This window comes from Ambystoma mexicanum, chromosome 9, assembly GCF_040938575.1.
Source record: "Ambystoma mexicanum isolate Mex_15411 chromosome 9, UKY_AmexF1_1, whole genome shotgun sequence".
NCBI classification, from domain to species: domain Eukaryota; kingdom Metazoa; phylum Chordata; class Amphibia; order Caudata; family Ambystomatidae; genus Ambystoma; species Ambystoma mexicanum.
The window spans coordinates 318,953,224-318,970,951 of NC_090931.1; positions in this window are offsets into that span (position 1 = coordinate 318,953,224).

Genomic DNA, 17,728 nt, shown 5'->3' on the forward strand with positions numbered 1-17,728 from the left:
GTCCAACAACATTTTCTGGACTTTAGGGGGTCTAGGATGCCTGTAAACCCCTTTTTTGGGCCTCCAAAGTTTTCTAAATTTTTGCAGGCCTAAAATGCATTTTAATGCCTTTTTTGGGCTGCTAACATATTCTGAACTTTCAGGGGTGTAGTATGAATTTTTCGTGCACAAAATATTTTTGGGAATTTCAGAGGTCTAGGATGTGGGTTAACGCCCCTTTCAGGCTGCAAATGTTTTTGGGACATTCAGAGCTCTCTGACACCGTTTTTGATCCAACAACATTTTCTGGACTTTAGGAGGTCTAGGATGCCTGTAAATCCCTTTTTTGGGCCTCCAAAGTTTTCAACATTTTTGAAGGCCTAACATGCATTTTAAGGCCTTTTTTAGAGTTACCAACATTTTCTGAACTTGCAGGGGTGTAGGATGCATTTTTCATGCCAAAAATATTTTTGGGAATTTCAGTGGTCTAGGATGCGGGTTAATGCCCCTTTCAGGCTGCAAATGTTTTTGGGACATTCAGAGCTCTCTGACACCGTTTTTGGTCCAACAACATTTTCTGGACCTTAGGGGGTCTAGAATGCCTGTATACCCCTTTTTTGGGCCTCCAAAGTGTTCAACATTTTTGAAGGCCTAACATGCATTTTAAGGCCTTTTCTTGAGCTGCCAACATTTTCTCAACTTTCAGGGGTGTAGGATGCATTTTTCGTGCACAAAATATTTTTGGGAATTTCAGAGGTCTAGGATGCAGGTTAATGCCCCTTTCAGGCTGCAAATGTTTTTGGGACATTCAGAGCTCTCTGACACCGTTTTTGGTCCAACAACATTTTCTGGACCTTAGCGGGTCTAGAATGCCTGTAAACCCCTTTTTTGGGCCTCCAAAGTGTTCAACATTTTTGAAGGCCTAACATGCATTTTAAGGCCTTTTCTTGAGCTGCCAACCTTTTCTCAACTTTCAGGGGTGTAGGATGCATTTTTCGTGCCAAAAATATTTTTGGGAATTTCAGTGGCTGCAAATGTTTTTGGGACATTCAGAGCTCTCTGACACCATTTTTGGTCCCACAACATTTTCTGGACTTTAGGGGGTCTAGGATGCCTGTAAATCCCTTTTTTGGGCCTCCAAAGTTTTCAACATTTTTGAAGGCCTACCATGCATTTTAAGGCCTTTTTTAGAGTTACCAACATTTTCTGAACTTGCAGGGGTGTAGGATGCATTTTTCATGCCAAAAATATTTTTGGGAATTTCCATGGTCTAGGATGCGGGTTAATGCCCCTTTCAGAGCTCTCTGACACCGATTTTGGTCCAACAACATTTTCTGGACTTTAGGGGGTCTAGGATGCCTGTAAACCCCTTTTTTGGGTCTCCAAAGTTTTCAACATTTTTGCAGGCCTAAGATGCATTTTAAGGCCTTTTTTGAGCTGGCAACATTTCTGGGGTGTTTTCTGAACTTTCAGGGGTGTAGCAGGCATTTTTCATGGCAAAAATATTTTGGGAAATTTCAGTGGTCTAGGATGCGTGTTAATGCCCCTTTCAGGCTGCAAATGTTTTTGGGACATTCAGAGCTCTCTGACACCGTTTTTTATCCAACAACATTTTCTGGACCTTAAGGGGTCTAGGATGCCTGTAAACCCCTTTTTTGGGCCTCCAAAGTTTTCTAAATTTTTGCAGGCCTAAAATGCATTTTAATGCCTTTTTTGGGCTGCTAACATATTCTGAACTTTCAGGGGTGTAGTATGAATTTTTCGTGCACACAATATTTTTGGGAATTTCAGAGGTCTAGGATGCTGGTTAATGCCCCTTTCAGGCTGCAAATGTTTTTGGGACATTCAGAGCTCTCTGACACCATTTTTGATCCAACAACATTTTCTGGACTTTAGGAGGTCTAGGATGCCTGTAAACCCCTATTTTGCGCCTCCAAAGTTTTCAACATTTTTGAAGGCCTAACATGCATTTTAAGGCCTTTTCTTGAGCTGCCAACATTTTATGAACGTTCAGGGGTGTAGGATGCATTTTCAGTGCCAATATATTTTTGGGAATTTCAGTGGTCTAGGGTGCGGGTTAATGCCCCTTTCAGGTTGCATATGTTTTAGGGACATTCGGAGCTCTCTAACACTGATTTTGGTCCAACAACATTTTCTGGACTTTAGGGGGTCTAGGATGCCTGTAAACCCCTTTTTTGGGTCTCCAAAGTTTTCAACATTTTTGCAGGCCTAAGATGCATCTTAAGGCCTTTTTTGAGCTGGCAACATTTCTGGGGTGTTTTCTGAACTTTCAGGGGTGTAGCAGGCATTTTTCATGGCAAAAATATTTTGGGAAATTTCAGTGGTCTAGGATGCGTGTTAATGCCCCTTTCAGGCTGCAAATGTTTTGGGGACATTCAGAGCTCTCTGACACCATTTTTGGTCCAACAACATTTTCTGGACTTTAGGGGGTCTAGGATGCCTGTAAACCCCTTTTTTGGGCCTCCAAAGTTTTCTAAATTTTTGCAGGCCTAAAATGCATTTTAATGCCTTTTTTGGGCTGCTAACATATTCTGAACTTTCAGGGGTGTAGTATGAATTTTTCGTGCACAAAATATTTTTTGGAATTTCAGAGGTCTAGGATGTGGGTTAATGCCCCTTTCAGGCTGCAAATGTTTTTGGGACATTCAGAGCTCTCTGACACCGTTTTTGATCCAACAACATTTTCTGGACTTTAGGAGGTCTAGGATGCCTGTAAATCCCTTTTTTGGGCCTCCAAAGTTTTCAACATTTTTGAAGGCCTAACATGCATTTTAAGGCCTTTTCTAGAGTTACCAACATTTTCTGAACTTGCAGGGGTGTAGGATGCATTTTTCATGCCAAAAATATTTTTGGGAATTTCAGTGGTCTAGGATGCGGGTTAATGCCCCTTTCAGGCTGCAAATGTTTTTGGGACATTCAGAGCTCTCTGACACCGTTTTTGGTCCAACAACATTTTCTGGACCTTAGCGGGTCTAGAATGCCTGTAAACCCCTTTTTTGGGCCTCCAAAGTGTTCAACATTTTTGAAGGCCTAACATGCATTTTAAGGCCTTTTCTTGAGCTGCCAACATTTTCTCAACTTTCAGGGGTGTAGGATGCATTTTTCGTGCCAAAAATATTTTTGGGAATTTCAGTGGCTGCAAATGTTTTTGGGACATTCAGAGCTCTCTGACACCATTTTTGGTCCCACAACATTTTCTGGACTTTAGGGGGTCTAGGATGCCTGTAAATCCCTTTTTTGGGCCTCCAAAGTTTTCAACATTTTTGAAGGCCTAACATGCATTTTAAGGCCTTTTTTAGAGTTATCAACATTTTCTGAACTTGCAGGGGTGTAGGATGCATTTTTCATGCCAAAAATATTTTTGGGAATTTCCGTGGTCTAGGATGCGGGTTAATGCCCCTTTCAGAGCTCTCTGACACCGATTTTGGTCCAACAACATTTTCTGGACTTTAGGGGGTCTAGGATGCCTGTAAACCCCTTTTTTGGGTCTCCAAAGTTTTCAACATTTTTGCAGGCCTAAGATGCATTTTAAGGCCTTTTTTGAGCTGGCAACATTTCTGGGGTGTTTTCTGAACTTTCAGGGGTGTAGCAGGCATTTTTCATGGCAAAAATATTTTGGGAAATTTCAGTGGTCTAGGATGCGGGTTAATGCCCCTTTCAGGTTGCAAATGTTTTTGGGACATTCAGAGCTCTCTGACACCGTTTTTTATCCAACAACATTTTCTGGACCTTAAGGGGTCTAGGATGCCTGTAAACCCCTTTTTTGGGCCTCCAAAGTTTTCAACATTTTTGAAGGCCTAACATGCATTTTAAGGCCTTTACTTGAGCTGCCAACATTTTCTCAACTTTCAGGGGTGTAGGATGCATTTTTCGTGCCAAAAATATTTTTGGGAATTTCAGTGGCTGCAAATGTTTTTGGGACATTCAGAGCTCTCTGACACCATTTTTGGTCCCACGACATTTTCTGGACTTTAGGGGGTCTAGGATGCCTGTAAACCCCTTTTTTGGGCCTCCAAAGTTTTCTAAATTTTTGTAGGCCTAAAATGCATTTTAAGGCCTTCTTTGGGCTGCTAACATATTCTGAGTTTCAGGGGTATAGGATGCATTTTTCGTGCACAAAATATTTTTGGGAATTTCAGAGGTCTAGGATGCGGGTTATTGCCCCTTTCAGGGTGCAAATGTTTTTGGGACATTCAGAGCTCTCTGACACCGTTTCTGGTCCAACAACATTTTCTGGACCTTAGGGGGTCTAGAATGCCTGTAAACCGCTTTTTTGGGCCTCCAAAGTTTTCAACATTTTTGAAGGCCTAACATGCGTTTTAAGGCCTTTTCTTGAGCTGCCAACATTTTCTCAACTTTCAGGGGTGTAGGATGCATTTTTCGTGCCAAAAATATTTTTGGGAATTTCAGTGGCTGCAAATGTTTTTGGGACATTCAGAGCTCTCTGACACCATTTTTGGTCCCACAACATTTTCTGGACTTTAGGGGGTCTAGGATGCCCGTAAACCCCTTTTTTGGGCCTCCAAAGTTTTCTAAATTTTTGCAGGCCTAAAATGCATTTTAATGGCTTTTTTGGGCTGCTAACATATTCTGAACTTTCAGGGGTGTAGTATGAATTTTTCATGCACAAAATATTTTTGGGAATTTCAGAGGTCTAGGATGCGGGTTAATGCCCCTTTCAGGCTGCAAATGTTTTTGGGACATTCAGAGCTCTCTGACACCGTTTTTGGTCCAACAACATTTTCTGGACTTTAGGGGGTCTAGGATGCCTGTAAACCCCTTTTTTGGGCCTCCAAAGTTTTCTAAATTGTTGCAGGCCTAAAATGCATTTTAATGCCTTTTTTGGGCTGCTAACATATTCTGAACTTTCAGGGGTGTAGTATGAATTTTTCATGCACAAAATATTTTTGGGAATTTCAGAGGTCTAGGATGCGGGTTAATGCCCCTTTCAGGCTGCAAATGTTTTTGGGACATTCAGAGCTCTCTGACACCGTTTTTGATCCAACAACATTTTCTGGACTTTAGGAGGTCTAGGATGCCTGTAAACCCCTATTTTGCACCTCCAAAGTTTTCAACATTTTTGAAGGCCTAACATGCATTTTAAGGCCTTTTCTTGAGCTGCCAACATTTTATGAACGTTCAGGGGTATAGGATACATTTTTCGTGCACAAAATATTTTTTGGAATTTCAGAGGTCTAGGATGCGGGTTAATGCCACTTTCAGGCTGCAAATGTTTTTGGGACATTCAGAGCTCTCTGACGCCATTTTTGGTCCCACAACATTTTCTGGACTTTAGGGGGTCTAGGATGCCTGTAAATCCCTTTTTTGGGCCTCCAAAGTTTTCAACATTTTTGAAGGCCTAACATGCATTTTAAGGCCTTTTTTAGAGTTACCAACATTTTCTGAACTTGCAGGGGTGTAGGATGCATTTTTCTTGCCAAAAATATTTTTGGGAATTTCAGTGGTCTAGGATGCGGGTTAATGCCCCTTTCAGGCTGCAAATGTTTTGGGGACATTCAGAGCTCTCTGACACCGATTTTGGTCCAACAACATTTTCTGGACTTTAGGGGGTCTAGGATGCCTGTAAACCCCTTTTTTGGGCCTCCAAAGTTTTGAACATTTTTGAAGGCCTAACATGCATTTTAAGGCCTTTTCTTGACCTGCCAACATTTTCTGAACTTTCAGGGGTGTAGGATGCATTTTTCATGCCAAAAATATTTTTGGGAATTTCCGTGGTCTAGGATGCGGGTTAATGCCCCTTTCAGGTTGCAAATGTTTTTGGGACATTCAGAGCTCTCTGACACCATTTTTGGTCCAACAACATTTTCTGGACTTTAGGGGGTCTAGGATGCCTGTAAACGCCTTTTTTGGGCCTCCAAATTTTTCTAAATTTTTTTAGACCTAAAATGCATTTTAAGGCCTTCTTTGGGCTGCTAACATATTCTGAATTTTCAGGGGTGTAGTATGAATTTTCTGTGCACAAAATATTTTTTGGAATTTCAGAGGTCTAGGATGTGGGTTAATGCCCCTTTCAGGCTGCAAATGTTTTTGGGACATTCAGAGCTCTCTGACACCATTTTTGGTCCCACAACATTTTCTGGACTTTAGGGGGTCTAGGATGCCTGTAAATCCCTTTTTTGGGCCTCCAAAGTTTTCAACATTTTTGAAGGCCTAACATGCATTTTAAGGCCTTTTTTAGAGTTATCAACATTTTCTGAACTTGCAGGGGTGTAGGATGCATTTTTCATGCCAAAAATATTTTTGGGAATTTCCGTGGTCTAGGATGCGGGTTAATGCCCCTTTCAGAGCTCTCTGACACCGATTTTGGTCCAACAACATTTTCTGGACTTTAGGGGGTCTAGGATGCCTGTAAACCCCTTTTTTGGGTCTCCAAAGTTTTCAACATTTTTGCAGGCCTAAGATGCATTTTAAGGCCTTTTTTGAGCTGGCAACATTTCTGGGGTGTTTTCTGAACTTTCAGGGGTGTAGCATGCATTTTTCATGGCAAAAATATTTTGGGAAATTTCAGTGGTCTAGGATGCGTGTTAATGCCCCTTTCAGGCTGCAAATGTTTTTGGGACATTCAGAGCTCTCTGACACCATTTTTGGTCCAACAACATTTTCTTGACTTTAGGGGGTCTAGGATGCCTGTAAACCCCTTTTTTGGGCCTCCAAAGTTTTCAACATTTTTGAAGGCCGAACATGCATTTTAAGGCCTTTTCTTGAGCTGCAAACATTTTCTGAACTTTCAGGGGTGTAGGATGTATTTTTAGTGCCAAAAATATTTTTGGGAATTTCAGTGGTCTGGGATGCGAGTTAATGCCCCTTTCAGGTTGCACATGTTTTTGGGACATTCAGAGCTCTCTGACACCGTTTTTGGTCCAACAAGATTTTCTGGACCTTAGGGGGTCTAGAATGCCTGTAAACCCCTTTTTTGGGCCTCCAAAGTTTTCAACATTTTTGAAGGCCTAACATGTGTTTTAAGGCCTTTTCTTGAGCTGCCAACATTTTCTCAACTTTCAGGGGTGTAGGATGCATTTTTCGTGCCAAAAATATTTTTGGGAATTTAAGTGGCTGCAAATGTTTTTGGGACATTCAGAGCTCTCTGACACCATTTTTGGTCCAACAACATTTTCTGGACTTTAGGGGGTCTAGGATGCCTGTAAACGCCTTTTTTGGGCCTCCAAAGTTTTCAACATTTTTGAAGGCCTAACATGCATTTTAAGGCCTTTTCTTGAGCTGCCAACATTTTCTGAGCTTTCAGGGGTATAGGATGCATTTTTCGTGCACAAAATATTTTTGGGAATTTCAGAGGTCTAGGATGCGGGTTAATGCCCCTTTCAGGCTGCAAATATTTTTGGGACATTCAGAGCTCTCTGACACCATTTTTGGTCCAACAACATTTTCTGGACTTTAGGGGGTCTAGGATGCCTGTAAACCCCTTTTTTGGGTCTCCAAAGTTTTCAACATTTTTGCAGACCTAAGATGCATGTTAAGGCCTTTTTTGAGCTCACAACATTTCTGGGGTGTTTTCTGAACTTTCAGGGGTGTAGCATGCATTTTTCATGGCAAAAATATTTTGGGAAATTTCAGTGGTCTAGGATGCGGGTTAATGCCCCTTTCAGGCTGCAGATGTTTTTGGGACATTCAGAGCTCTCTGACACCATTTTTGGTCCAACAACATTTTCTGGACTTTAGGGGGTCTAGGATGCCTGTAAACGCCTTTTTTGGGCCTCCAAATTTTTCTAAATTTTTTTAGGCCTAAAATGCATTTTAAGGCCTTCTTTGGGCTGCTAACATATTCTGAGTTTCAGGGGTATAGGATGCATTTTTCGTGCACAAAATATTTTTGGGAATTTCAGAGGTCTAGGATGCGGGTTAATGCCCCTTTCAGGCTGCAAATGTTTTTGGGACATTCAGAGCTCTCTGACACCGATTCTGGTCCAACAACATTTTCTGGACTTTAGGGGGTCTAGGATGCCTGTAAACCCCTTTTTTGGGCCTCCAAAGTTTTCAACATTTTTGAAGGCCGAACATGCATTTTAAGGCCTTTTCTTGAGCTGCAAACATTTTCTGAACTTTCAGGGGTGTAGGATGTATTTTTAGTGCCAAAAATATTTTTGGGAATTTCAGTGGTCTGGGATGCGAGTTAATGCCCCTTTCAGGTTGAACATGTTTTTGGGACATTCAGAGCTCTCTGACACCGTTTTTGGTCCAACAAGATTTTCTGGACCTTAGGGGGTCTAGAATGCCTGTAAACCCCTTTTTTGGGCCTCCAAAGTTTTCAACATTTTTGAAGGCCTAACATGTGTTTTAAGGCCTTTTCTTGAGCTGCCAACATTTTCTCAACTTTCAGGGGTGTAGGATGCATTTTTCGTGCCAAAAATATTTTTGGGTATTTCAGTGGCTGCAAATGTTTTTGGGACATTCAGAGCTCTCTGACACTGTTTTTGATCCAACAACATTTTCTGGACTTTAGGAGGTCTAGGATGCCTGTAAACCCCTTTTTTGGGCCTCCAAAGTTTTCAACATTTTTGAAGGCCTAACATGCATTTTAAGGCCTTTTCTTGAGCTGCCAACATTTTCTGAACTTGCAGGGGTGTAGGATGCATTTTTCATGGCAAATATATTTTTGGGAATTTCAGTGGTCTAGGATGCGGGTTAATGCCCCTTTCAGGTTGCACAAGTTTTTGGGACATTCGGAGCTCTCTGACACCGATTTTGGTCCAACAACATTTTCTGGACTTTAGGGGGTCTAGGATGCCTGTAAACCCCTTTTTTGGGCCTCCAATGTTTTCTAAATTTTTGCAGGCCTAAAATGCATTTGAATGCATTTTTTGGGCTTCTAACATATTCTGAACTTTTAGGGGTAGTATACATTTTTCGTGCAAAAAAATATTTTTGGGAATTTCAGAGGTCAAGGATGCCGGTTAATGCCCCTTTCAGGCTGCAAATGTTTTTGGGACATTCAGAGCTCTCTGACACTATTTTTGGTCCCACAACATTTTCTGGACTTTAGGGGGTCTAGGATGCCCGTAAACGCCTTTTTTGGGCCTCCAAAGTTTTCTAAATTTTTGTAGGCCTAAAATGCATTTTAAGGCCTTCTTTGGGCTGCTAACATATTCTGAACTTTCAGGTGTGTAGTATGAATTTTTCGTGCCCAAAATATTTTTGGGAATTTTAGAGGTCTAGGATGCGGGTTAATGACCCTTTCAGGCTGCAAATGTTTTTGGGACATTCAGAGCTCTCTGACACCGTTTTTGATCCAACAACATTTTCTGGACTTTAGGAGGTCTAGGATGCCTGTAAACCCCTATTTTGCGCCTCCAAAGTTTTCAACATTTTTGCAGGCCTAAAATGCATTTTAATGCCTTTTTTGGGCTGCTAACATATTCTGAACTTTCAGGGGTGTAGTATGAATTTTTCGTGCACAAAATATTTTTTGGAATTTCAGAGGTCTAGGATGCATTTCAAGGCCTTTTTTGACCTGGCAACATTTCTGGGGTGTTTTCTGAACTTTCAGGGGTGTAGCAGGCATTTTTCATGGCAAAAATATTTTGGGAAATTTCAGTGGTCTAGGATGCGGGTTAATGCCCCTTTCAGGTTGCAAATGTTTTTGGGACATTCAGAGCTCTCTGACACCGTTTTTTATCCAACAACATTTTCTGGACCTTAAGGGGTCTAGAATGCCTGTAAACCGCTTTTTTGGGCCTCCAAAGTTTTCAACATTTTTGAAGGCCTAACATGCGTTTTAAGGCCTTTTCTTGAGCTGCCAACATTTTCTCAACTTTCAGGGGTGTAGGATGCATTTTTCGTGCCAAAAATATTTTTGGGAATTTCAGTGGCTGCAAATGTTTTTGGGACATTCAGAGCTCTCTGACACCATTTTTGGTCCCACAACATTTTCTGGACTTTAGGGGGTCTAGGATGCCCGTAAACCCCTTTTTTGGGCCTCCAAAGTTTTCTAAATTTTTGCAGGCCTAAAATGCATTTTAATGGCTTTTTTGGGCTGCTAACATATTCTGAACTTTCAGGGGTGTAGTATGAATTTTTCATGCACAAAATATTTTTGGGAATTTCAGAGGTCTAGGATGCGGGTTAATGCCCCTTTCAGGCTGCAAATGTTTTTGGGACATTCAGAGCTCTCTGACACCGTTTTTGGTCCAACAACATTTTCTGGACTTTAGGGGGTCTAGGATGCCTGTAAACCCCTTTTTTGGGCCTCCAAAGTTTTCTAAATTGTTGCAGGCCTAAAATGCATTTTAATGCCTTTTTTGGGCTGCTAACATATTCTGAACTTTCAGGGGTGTAGTATGAATTTTTCATGCACAAAATATTTTTGGGAATTTCAGAGGTCTAGGATGCGGGTTAATGCCCCTTTCAGGCTGCAAATGTTTTTGGGACATTCAGAGCTCTCTGACACCGTTTTTGATCCAACAACATTTTCTGGACTTTAGGAGGTCTAGGATGCCTGTAAAAACCTATTTTGCACCTCCAAAGTTTTCAACATTTTTGAAGGCCTAACACGCATTTTAAGGCCTTTTCTTGAGCTGCCAACATTTTATGAACATTCAGGGGTATAGGATACATTTTTCGTGCACAAAATATTTTTTGGAATTTCAGAGGTCTAGGATGCGGGTTAATGCCCCTTTCAGGCTGCAAATGTTTTGGGGACATTCAGAGCTCTCTGACACCGATTTTGGTCCAACAACATTTTCTGGACTTTAGGGGGTCTAGGATGCCTGTAAACCCCTTTTTTGGGCCTTCAAAGTTTTGAACATTTTTGAAGGCCTAACATGCATTTTAAGGCCTTTTCTTGACCTGCCAACATTTTCTGAACTTTCAGGGGTGTAGGATGCATTTTTCATGCCAAAAATATTTTTGGGAATTTCCGTGGTCTAGGATGCGGGTTAATGCCCCTTTCAGGTTGCAAATGTTTTTGGGACATTCAGAGCTCTCTGACACCGTTTTTGATCCAACAACATTTTCTGGACCTTAAGGGGTCTAGGATGCCTGTAAACCCCTTTTTTGGGCCTCCAAAGTTTTCAACATTTTTGAAGGCCTAGCATGCATTTTAAGGCCTTTACTTGAGCTGCCAACATTTTCTCAACTTTCAGGGGTGTAGGATGCATTTTTCGTGCCAAAAATATTTTTGGGAATATCAGTGGCTGCAGATGTTTTTGGGACATTCAGAGCTCTCTGACACCATTTTTGGTCCCACAACATTTTCTGGACTTTAGGGGGTCTTGGATGCCTGTAAACCCCTTTTTTGGGCCTCCAAAGTTTTCTAAATTTTTGTAGGCCTAAAATGCATTTTAAGGCCTTCTTTGGGCTGCTAACATATTCTGAGTTTCAGGGGTATAGGATGCATTTTTCGTACACAAAATATTTTTGGGAATTTCAGAGGTCTAGGATGCGGGTTAATGCCCCTTTCAGGCTGCAAATGTTGTTGGGACATTCAGAGCTCTCTGACACCGTTTTTGGTCCAACAACATTTTCTGGACTTTAGGGGGTCTAGAATGCCTGTAAACCCCTTTTTTGGGCCTCCAAAGTTTTCAACATTTTTGAAGGCCTAACATGCGTTTTAAAGCCTTTTCTTGAGCTGCCAACATTTTCTCAACTTTCAGGGGTGTAGGATGCATTTTTCGTGCCAAAAATATTTTTGGGAATTTCAGTGGCTGCAAATGTTTTTGGGACATTCAGAGCTCTCTGACACCATTTTTGGTCCCACAACATTTTCTGGACTTTAGGGGGTCTAGGATGCCTGTAAATCCCTTTTTTGGGCCTCCAAAGTTTTCAACATTTTTGAAGGCCTAACATGCATTTTAAGGCCTTTTTTAGAGTTACCAACATTTTCTGAACTTGCAGGGGTGTAGGATGCATTTTTCATGCCAAAAATATTTTTGGGAATTTCAGTGGTCTAGGATGTGGGTTAATGCCCCTTTCAGAGCTCTCTGACACCGATTTTGGTCCAAAAACTTTTTCTGGACTTTAGGGGGTCTAGGATGCCTGTAAACCCCTTTTTTGGGCCTCCAAAGTTTTCTAAATTTTTGTAGGCCTAAAATGCATTTTAAGGCCTTCTTTGGGCTGCTAACATATTCTGAGTTTCAGGGGTATAGGATGCATTTTTCGTGCACAAAATATTTTTGGGAATTTCAGAGGTCTAGGATGCGGGTTAATGCCCCTTTCAGGGTGCAAATGTTTTTGGGACATTCAGAGCTCTCTGACACCGTTTCTGGTCCAACAACATTTTCTGGACCTTAGGGGGTCTAGAATGCCTGTAAACCGCTTTTTTGGGCCTCCAAAGTTTTCAACATTTTTGAAGGCCTAACATGCGTTTTAAGGCCTTTTCTTGAGCTGCCAACATTTTCTCAACTTTCAGGGGTGTAGGATGCATTTTTCGTGCCAAAAATATTTTTGGGAATTTCAGTGGCTGCAAATGTTTTTGGGACATTCAGAGCTCTCTGACACCATTTTTGGTCCAACAACATTTTCTGGACTTTAGGGGGTCTAGGATGCCTGTAAACCCCTTTTTTGGGCCTCCAATGTTTTCTAAATTTTTGCAGGCCTAAAATGCATTTGAATGCATTTTTTGGGCTTCTAACATATTCTGAACTTTTAGGGGTAGTATACATTTTTCGTGCAAAAAAATATTTTTGGGAATTTCAGAGGTCAAGGATGCCGGTTAATGCCCCTTTCAGGCTGCAAATGTTTTTGGGACATTCAGAGCTCTCTGACACTATTTTTGGTCCCACAACATTTTCTGGACTTTAGGGGGTCTAGGATGCCCGTAAACGCCTTTTTTGGGCCTCCAAAGTTTTCTAAATTTTTGTAGGCCTAAAATGCATTTTAAGGCCTTCTTTGGACTGCTAACATATTCTGAACTTTCAGGGGTGTAGTATGAATTTTTCGTGCACAAAATATTTTTGGGAATTTTAGAGGTCTAGGATGCGGGTTAATGACCCTTTCAGGCTGCAAATGTTTTTGGGACATTCAGAGCTCTCTGACACCGTTTTTGATCCAACAACATTTTCTGGACTTTAGGAGGTCTAGGATGCCTGTAAACCCCTATTTTGCGCCTCCAAAGTTTTCAACATTTTTGCAGGCCTAAAATGCATTTTAATGCCTTTTTTGGGCTGCTAACATATTCTGAACTTTCAGGGGTGTAGTATGAATTTTTCGTGCACAAAATATTTTTTGGAATTTCAGAGGTCTAGGATGCATTTCAAGGCCTTTTTTGACCTGGCAACATTTCTGGGGTGTTTTCTGAACTTTCAGGGGTGTAGCATGCATTTTTCATGGCAAAAATATTTTGGGAAATTTCAGTGGTCTAGGATGCGTGTTAATGCCCCTTTCAGGCTGCAAATGGTTTTGGGACATTCAGAGCTCTCTGACACCATTTTGATCCAACAACATTTTCTGGACTTTAGGGGGTCTAGGATGCCTGTAAACCCCTTTTTTGGGCCTCCAAAGTTTTCTAAATTTTTGCAGGCCTAAAATGCATTTTAATGCCTTTTTTGGGCTGCTAACATATTCTGAACTTTCAGGGGTGTAGTATGAATTTTTCGTGCACAAAATATTTTTTGGAATTTCAGAGGTCTAGGATGTGGGTTAATGCCCCTTTCAGGCTGCAAATGTTTTTGGGACATTCAGAGCTCTCTGACACCATTTTTGGTCCCACAACATTTTCTGGACTTTAGGGGGTCTAGGATGCCTGTAAATCCGTTTTTTGGGCCTCCAAAGTTTTCAACATTTTTGAAGGCCTAACATGCATTTTAAGGCCTTTTTTAGAGTTATCAACATTTTCTGAACTTGCAGGGGTGTAGGATGCATTTTTCATGCCAAAAATATTTTTGGGAATTTCCGTGGTCTAGGATGCGGGTTAATGCCCCTTTCAGAGCTCTCTGACACCGATTTTGGTCCAACAACATTTTCTGGACTTTAGGGGGTCTAGGATGCCTGTAAACCCCTTTTTTGGGTCTCCAAAGTTTTCAACATTTTTGCAGGCCTAAGATGCATTTTAAGGCCTTTTTTGAGCTGGCAACATTTCTGGGGTGTTTTCTGAACTTTCAGGGGTGTAGCAGGCATTTTTCATGGCAAAAATATTTTGGGAAATTTCAGTGGTCTAGGATGCGGGTTAATGCCCCTTTCAGGTTGCAAATGTTTTTGGGACATTCAGAGCTCTCTGACACCGTTTTTTATCCAACAACATTTTCTGGACCTTAAGGGGTCTAGGATGCCTGTAAACCCCTTTTTTGGGCCTCCAAAGTTTTCAACATTTTTGAAGGCCTAACATGCATTTTAAGGCGTTTACTTGAGCTGCCAACATTTTCTCAACTTTCAGGGGTGTAGGATGCATTTTTCGTGCCAAAAATATTTTTGGGAATTTCAGTGGCTGCAAATGTTTTTGGGACATTCAGAGCTCTCTGACACCATTTTTGGTCCCACAACATTTTCTGGACTTTAGGGGGTCTAGGATGCCTGTAAACCCCTTTTTTGGGCCTCCAAAGTTTTCTAAATTTTTGTAGGCCTAAAATGCATTTTAAGGCCTTCTTTGGGCTGCTAACATATTCTGAGTTTCAGGGGTATAGGATGCATTTTTCGTGCACAAAATATTTTTGGGAATTTCAGAGGTCTAGGATGCGGGTTAATGCCCCTTTCAGGGTGCAAATGTTTTTGGGACATTCAGAGCTCTCTGACACCGTTTCTGGTCCAACAACATTTTCTGGACCTTAGGGGGTCTAGAATGCCTGTAAACCGCTTTTTTGGGCCTCCAAAGTTTTCAACATTTTTGAAGGCCTAACATGCGTTTTAAGGCCTTTTCTTGAGCTGCCAACATTTTCTCAACTTTCAGGGGTGTAGGATGCATTTTTCGTGCCAAAAATATTTTTGGGAATTTCAGTGGCTGCAAATGTTTTTGGGACATTCAGAGCTCTCTGACACCATTTTTGGTCCCACAACATTTTCTGGACTTTAGGGGGTCTAGGATGCCCGTAAACCCCTTTTTTGGGCCTCCAAAGTTTTCTAAATTTTTGCAGGCCTAAAATGCATTTTAATGGCTTTTTTGGGCTGCTAACATATTCTGAACTTTCAGGGGTGTAGTATGAATTTTTCATGCACAAAATATTTTTGGGAATTTCAGAGGTCTAGGATGCGGGTTAATGCCCCTTTCAGGCTGCAAATGTTTTTGGGACATTCAGAGCTCTCTGACACCGTTTTTGGTCCAACAACATTTTCTGGACTTTAGGGGGTCTAGGATGCCTGTAAACCCCTTTTTTGGGCCTCCAAAGTTTTCTAAATTGTTGCAGGCCTAAAATGCATTTTAATGTCTTTTTTGGGCTGCTAACATATTCTGAACTTTCAGGGGTGTAGTATGAATTTTTCATGCACAAAATATTTTTGGGAATTTCAGAGGTCTAGGATGCGGGTTAATGCCCCTTTCAGGCTGCAAATGTTTTTGGGACATTCAGAGCTCTCTGACACCGTTTTTGATCCAACAACATTTTCTGGACTTTAGGAGGTCTAGGATGCCTGTAAACCCCTATTTTGCACCTCCAAAGTTTTCAACATTTTTGAAGGCCTAACACGCATTTTAAGGCCTTTTCTTGAGCTGCCAACATTTTATGAACGTTCAGGGGTATAGGATACATTTTTCGTGCACAAAATATTTTTTGGAATTTCAGAGGTCTAGGATGCGGGTTAATGCCACTTTCAGGCTGCAAATGTTTTTGGGACATTCAGAGCTCTCTGACGCCATTTTTGGTCCCACAACATTTTCTGGACTTTAGGGGGTCTAGGATGCCTGTAAATCCCTTTTTTGGGCCTCCAAAGTTTTCAACATTTTTGAAGGCCTAACATGCATTTTAAGGCCTTTTTTAGAGTTACCAACATTTTCTGAACTTGCAGGGGTGTAGGATGCATTTTTCTTGCCAAAAATATTTTTGGGAATTTCAGTGGTCTAGGATGCGGGTTAATGCCCCTTTCAGGCTGCAAATGTTTTGGGGACATTCAGAGCTCTCTGACACCGATTTTGGTCCAACAACATTTTCTGGACTTTAGGGGGTCTAGGATGCCTGTAAACCCCTTTTTTGGGCCTCCAAAGTTTTGAACATTTTTGAAGGCCTAACATGCATTTTAAGGCCTTTTCTTGACCTGCCAACATTTTCTGAACTTTCAGGGGTGTAGGATGCATTTTTCATGCCAAAAATATTTTTGGGAATTTCCGTGGTCTAGGATGCGGGTTAATGCCCCTTTCAGGTTGCAAATGTTTTTGGGACATTCAGAGCTCTCTGACACCATTTTTGGTCCAACAACATTTTCTGGACTTTAGGGGGTCTAGGATGCCTGTAAACGCCTTTTTTGGGCCTCCAAATTTTTCTAAATTTTTTTAGACCTAAAATGCATTTTAAGGCCTTCTTTGGGCTGCTAACATATTCTGAATTTTCAGGGGTGTAGTATGAATTTTCTGTGCACAAAATATTTTTTGGAATTTCAGAGGTCTAGGATGTGGGTTAATGCCCCTTTCAGGCTGCAAATGTTTTTGGGACATTCAGAGCTCTCTGACACCATTTTTGGTCCCACAACATTTTCTGGACTTTAGGGGGTCTAGGATGCCTGTAAATCCCTTTTTTTGGGCCTCCAAGTTTTCAACATTTTTGAAGGCCTAACATGCATTTTAAGGCCTTTTTTAGAGTTATCAACATTTTCTGAACTTGCAGGGGTGTAGGATGCATTTTTCATGCCAAAAATATTTTTGGGAATTTCCGTGGTCTAGGATGCGGGTTAATGCCCCTTTCAGAGCTCTCTGACACCGATTTTGGTCCAACAACATTTTCTGGACTTTAGGGGGTCTAGGATGCCTGTAAACCCCTTTTTTGGGTCTCCAAAGTTTTCAACATTTTTGCAGGCCTAAGATGCATTTTAAGGCCTTTTTTGAGCTGGCAACATTTCTGGGGTGTTTTCTGAACTTTCAGGGGTGTAGCATGCATTTTTCATGGCAAAAATATTTTGGGAAATTTCAGTGGTCTAGGATGCGTGTTAATGCCCCTTTCAGGCTGCAAATGTTTTTGGGACATTCAGAGCTCTCTGACACCATTTTTGGTCCTACAACATTTTCTTGACTTTAGGGGGTCTAGGATGCCTGTAAACCCCTTTTTTGGGCCTCCAAAGTTTTCAACATTTTTGAAGGCCGAACATGCATTTTAAGGCCTTTTCTTGAGCTGCAAACATTTTCTGAACTTTCAGGGGTGTAGGATGTATTTTTAGTGCCAAAAATATTTTTGGGAATTTCAGTGGTCTGGGATGCGAGTTAATGCCCCTTTCAGGTTGCACATGTTTTTGGGACATTCAGAGCTCTCTGACACCGTTTTTGGTCCAACAAGATTTTCTGGACCTTAGGGGGTCTAGAATGCCTGTAAACCCCTTTTTTGGGCCTCCAAAGTTTTCAACATTTTTGAAGGCCTAACATGTGTTTTAAGGCCTTTTCTTGAGCTGCCAACATTTTCTCAACTTTCAGGGGTGTAGGATGCATTTTTCGTGCCAAAAATATTTTTGGGAATTTAAGTGGCTGCAAATGTTTTTGGGACATTCAGAGCTCTCTGACACCATTTTTGGTCCAACAACATTTTCTGGACTTTAGGGGGTCTAGGATGCCTGTAAACGCCTTTTTTGGGCCTCCAAAGTTTTCAACATTTTTGAAGGCCTAACATGCATTTTAAGGCCTTTTCTT